Source organism: Schistocerca nitens, chromosome 7 (genome assembly GCF_023898315.1).
Source record: "Schistocerca nitens isolate TAMUIC-IGC-003100 chromosome 7, iqSchNite1.1, whole genome shotgun sequence".
NCBI lineage: Eukaryota > Metazoa > Arthropoda > Insecta > Orthoptera > Acrididae > Schistocerca > Schistocerca nitens.
Window position 1 is genome coordinate 538,203,241 of NC_064620.1, and position 5,138 is coordinate 538,208,378.

General features: G+C 47.7%; 1 non-coding gene across 1 annotated transcript; it reads right to left on the reverse strand.

Moving 5' to 3' along the window:
• Positions 1-2,850: 2,850 nt before the first annotated feature.
• On the reverse strand, positions 2,851-2,925 carry Trnat-ugu (transfer RNA threonine (anticodon UGU)). The gene has a single exon. It is a non-coding gene; the product is annotated as a tRNA-Thr (tRNA).
• Positions 2,926-5,138: the final 2,213 nt, after the last annotated feature.

Sequence of the window (5,138 nt, forward strand, 5' to 3'; positions counted from 1 at the left end):
ACGCTCTCAATTTCCGAGACGATAGTTAGCATAGCCTTCAGCTACGTCATTTGCTACGACCTAGCAAGGCGCCATTATCAGTTGCTATTGATATTGTAAAGAATGTACAGACAAGAACTACGTTCAACATTAATGGATTAAAGTTAAGTATTCCACCAGCTACATCCTTTTTTACTAGTCTAAATTCCTTATCCTGTTCCAGACATCACGCCAGCCTGCGTGAGCTAAACCGCGTGCCTTTCGGCTTCCTCTTATATTAGTGGTTTGGCCCTCCTGCCAATCCACAACAGGTACGAAGGGAATTGCTTTAAGAAAAAGCTGTGAGTAGAGTATACAGACTTGGGCGTTTCCACGGGACTGGATCCACTGCATTAAATGTGGCAGCTGGTGGTACGAACAGGGCTCTTCATTTGAAGGAGATATAGCATTCAATTTTGACATTTTATGAATGCGTACTCTTTGGGTATGTTTTGTGTACTCTTAAACGCAGGTGAAAGAAAGAATGCGCATTTCCAGTTTCTTGTATTTTTAAAAGTTCATTGAAAGTATTACCTTCTGCCACTGGTGTTTACTGAACATGTACATTTTGTGTTACGAGCGGTTCTAGGCGCCACAGTCTGGAACCGCGTGACTGCTACGGTCGCAGGTTCGAATCCTGCCTCGGGCATGGATGTGTGTGATGTCCTTAGGTTAGTCAGGTTTAAGTAGTTCTAAGTTGTAGGGGACTGCTGACCTCAGAAGTTAAGTCCCATAGTGCTCAGAGCCATTTGAACCAAACATTTTGTGTTAATAAATACACTCCTGGAAATTGAAATAAGAACACCGTGAATTCATTGTCCCAGGAAGGGGAAACTTTATTGACACATTCCTGTGGTCAGATACATCACATGATCACACTGACAGAACCACAGGCACATAGACACAGGCAACAGAGCATGCACAATGTCGTCACTAGTACAGTGTATATCCACCTTTCGCAGCAATGCAGGCTGCTATTCTCCCATGGAGACGATCGTAGAGATGCTGGATGTAGTCCTGTGGAACGGCTTGCCATGCCATTTCCACCTGGCGCCTCAGCTGGACCAGCGTTCGTGCTGGACGTGCAGACCGCGTGAGACGACGCTTCATCCAGTCCCAAACATGCTCAATGCCCCCATTGAGAACTTGTTGGCCAGGGTAGTTGACCTACACCTTCTAGAGCACGTTGGGTGGCACGGGATACATGCGGACGTGCATTGTCCTGTTGGAACAGCAAGTTCCCTTGCCGGTCTAGGAATGGTAGAACGATGGGTTAGATGACGGTTTGGATGTACCGTGCACTATTCAGTGTCCCCTCGACGATCACCAGTGGTGTACGGCCAGTGTAGGTGATCGCTCCCCACACCATGATGCCGGGTGTTGGCCCTGTGTGCCTCGGTCGTATGCAGTCCTGATTGTGGCGCTCACCTTCACGGTGCCAAACACGCATACGACCATCATTGGCACCAAGGCAGAAGCGACTCTCATCGCTGAAGACGACACGTCTCCATTCGTCCCTCCATTCACGCCTGTCGCGACACCACTGGAGGCGGGCTGCACGATGTTGGGGCGTGAGCGGAAGACGGCCTAACGGTGTGCGGGACCGTAGCCCAGCTTCATGGAGACGGTTGCGAATGGTCCTTGCCGCTACCCCAGGAGCAACAGTGTCCCTAATTTGCTGGGAAGTGGCGGTGCGGTCCCCTACGGCACTGCGTAGGATTCTACGGTCTTGGCGTGCATCCGTGCGTCGCTGCGGTCCGGTCCCAGGTCGACGGGCACGTGCACCTTCCGCCGACCACTGGCGACAACATCGATGTACTGTGGAGACCTCACGCCCCACGTGTTGAGCAATTCGGCGGTACGTCCACCCGGCCTCCCGCATGCCCACTATACGCCGTCGCTCAAAGTCCGTCAACTGCACATACGGTTCACGTCCACGCTGTCGCGGCATGCTACCAGTGTTAAAGACTGCGATGGAGCTCCGTATGCCACGGCAAACTGGCTGACACTGACGGCGGCGGTGCACAAATGCTGCGCAGCTAGCGCCATTCGACGGCCAACACCGCGGTTCCTGGTGTGTCCGCTGTGCCGTGCGTGTGATCATTGCTTGTACAGCCCTCTCGCAGTGTCCGGAGAAAGTATGGTGGGTCTGACACACCGGTGTCAATGTGTTCTTTTTTCCATTTCCAGAAGTGTATAAACCTAAAACTATTTTGTTTTCCTATTGATAATGTCCCAGACATTTACGGTTATTCCTCAACTGCGCAGTCTTAGTTATGGTTCCCCCGTACATCTAGCAGGTATTTCATCAGAATGGATATACAAAAGTCAGACGGACAGCGTAATACCTGAATAAACTTCTACTAAACGGAAAAAATTGAAAAATAATGTTTTCTAACGAGTAAAAAATTTTATAGAGCACATAAGGCCAAATCTATGATTTATACTTGTCAGGCGTAACTAGTTTTGTCACATATTTGTGACAAAAGGCACTTGAGAAACTGAACACGTACAACAATTAATTTAGTAAAAGATTTGTATTTAACATTTTGATATTACTTGATAGGATTTACTTGATTGAAAATGAAAAATACTTAGTGGCATTCGTTTTAATTTTTGTATACGATTAAATATAGTCCTATTAAAATTCTCGGTAACAGTCTATTCTCTTGTTTTTTTTTTAACTATATATATGACGGTAGTATCTGTTCCCGAAAGAACAGTTACCGTGGATGACCATGCAGCTTTGCTAGAAATGAAATGATAATTAAATAGACACCCTAGCTGCAAGCAGGCGTTGATACACTTCATTGGGGACATGTTGAAAATGTGTGCCCCGACCGGGACTCGAACCCGGGATCTCCTGCTTACATGGCAGACGCTCTATCCATCTGAGCCACCGCGGGCACAGAGGATAGTGCGTCTGCAGGGACTTATCCCTTGCACGCTCCCCGTGAGATCCACATTCCCAACATGTCCACAACACTACATTCGTAGTGTGCCTAATAGATGTTTGCCCATCATACTCATACCGTCATATATATAGTTAAAAAAAATATGGGTTCCCGGCCTTTGACCTTCTTGTGCGAACGCACACGCTGTGCCCGAACTCGTACGGGACTTGGTAGATTAATCTGCCACGAGTAATGAGTATGATGGGCAAACATCTATTAGGCGCACTACGAATGTAGTGTTGTGGACATGTTGGGAATGTGGATCTCACGGGGAGCGTGCAAGGGATAAGTCCCTGCAGACGCACTATCCTTTGTGCCCGCGGTGGCTCAGATGGATAGAGCGTCTGCCATGTAAGCAGGAGATCCCGGGTTCGAGTCCCGATCGGGGCACACATTTTCAACATGTCCCCAATGATGTGTATCAACGCCTGCTTGCAGCTAGGGTGTGTATTTAATTATCATTTTATTCTCTTGTTTTATCGCAGATGAACGTTACACTTGCTACACATGAATACTGTGTGTTCTTTACAATTTGGTATTTTGCGTCTTTGCCTTGTGTCTGTAACATGAAGTCAATGACGTTCCATATAAGTTCTGGTAGATTTATGTGAAATCGGTTTTGTAAGATCCCCATGCTTCTTAGTATTAGATCTGCCTCTATATTAACTGAAGGCCCATCTCTGTTTCCATTTCCCTTGCCTTTTCCCTCTTTGCAGAGTGGCTCTGCTATTCTGGATTTTAATTCTAGTAGATCTTATTGCGAGGAATTTTGAAACTGTTACAGTCCCTCACCGCAAGTGGACACGAGCACTGGCGTCTCCATTTTCATTTCGTGAAGCATAAAGCCTCGGGGATCCATCGCTCATAAAGCAAATGCTTCAGAGCATTAGCTGTTCATCAGAATTTCCACATCGAAGTGAAATTTAATCAGTCAGAACAGTGTTTAATTCGGATATCCATATGGCACGAATGGAAACGTGTCCGCAGCTCGTGGGCTTGTGGTAGGTTCTCACTTCCCGGGCACGGGGTGTCGGGTTCGGCGGGGTCACTGATTTTCTCTGCGTCAAGACGGTTGGGTGTTGTGTGTCCTTCATCATCATTGAATCGCAAGTCACCGATATGCGTCAACTAAAAAGGACTTGCAATACGGCGGCCAAACTCCCCCGCATGGGGCCTCCTGGCCAACAATGCCAAACAATCATTTCATTTTCGTTTCAATGGGAACGTGTAATAAATTAAAGTGTATGTAAGTAAATGATGGACACACCTGGTCACTGTAGTATTCTGGCACTGCAAATAAATGGAGAAACCACGTGCCACGCACCACGAAGTAATTATCTTAATGGGACGGAAATCTGTAGATGTGATGTACATGTGCAGACAACAAATGATAACAATTTGAAAGTGGTCGTTTATTGAAAAGAAGGAGCTTCACAAACTGAGCAAGTCAATAACGCGTTGGTCCACCTCTGGCCCTTACGCAAGCAGTTATTCGACTTGTCATTGATTCATACAGTTTTTGGATGTCCTCTTGAGGGATATCGTGCCAAATTCTGTCCAACTGGTGCGTTAGTCCGATAAAATCCCTAGCTAGTTGTAGGTCCCATCCTATGATGTTCCAGACGTTCTCATTTGAGGAGAGACCAGGCGAACTTGCAGCCTTAGACAAGGTTTGGCAAGCACGAATGCAAGCAGGAGAAACTCTCGCTGTGTGCAGGCGGGCGGAATCTTTGTGGGCTGTAAGCACAGGATGGCTTTCCACGAAGGGCAACGAAACTGGGCGTGGAATATCGTCGACGTATCCGGTGCTGTAAGGATGACTCTGATGACAACCAAAGGGGTCGTACTATGTTTTGCAATGACATCCCCCACCGTCACTCTCGATTGTCGGTCCGTGTGGCGGGTGACAGTCTCGTTAGTATGCCATCGCTGTCTGGAGGGTCTCCAGACGCGTCTTCGCTGTTCATCGGAGCTCAGTTCGAAGCTGGACTCGTCACTGAGACAATGCAGTCCCAGTTAATGAGATTACAGGCCGAAGGTGTCCGACGCCACTGCAAACGGGCTTTTTGGTGTACGGAGATCAATGGTAGTCAGCGCAAGGGGCGCCTTGAGGTCAGTCCCCTTTCTGTGAGCCACCTACACTCCTGGAAATGGAAAAAAGAACAC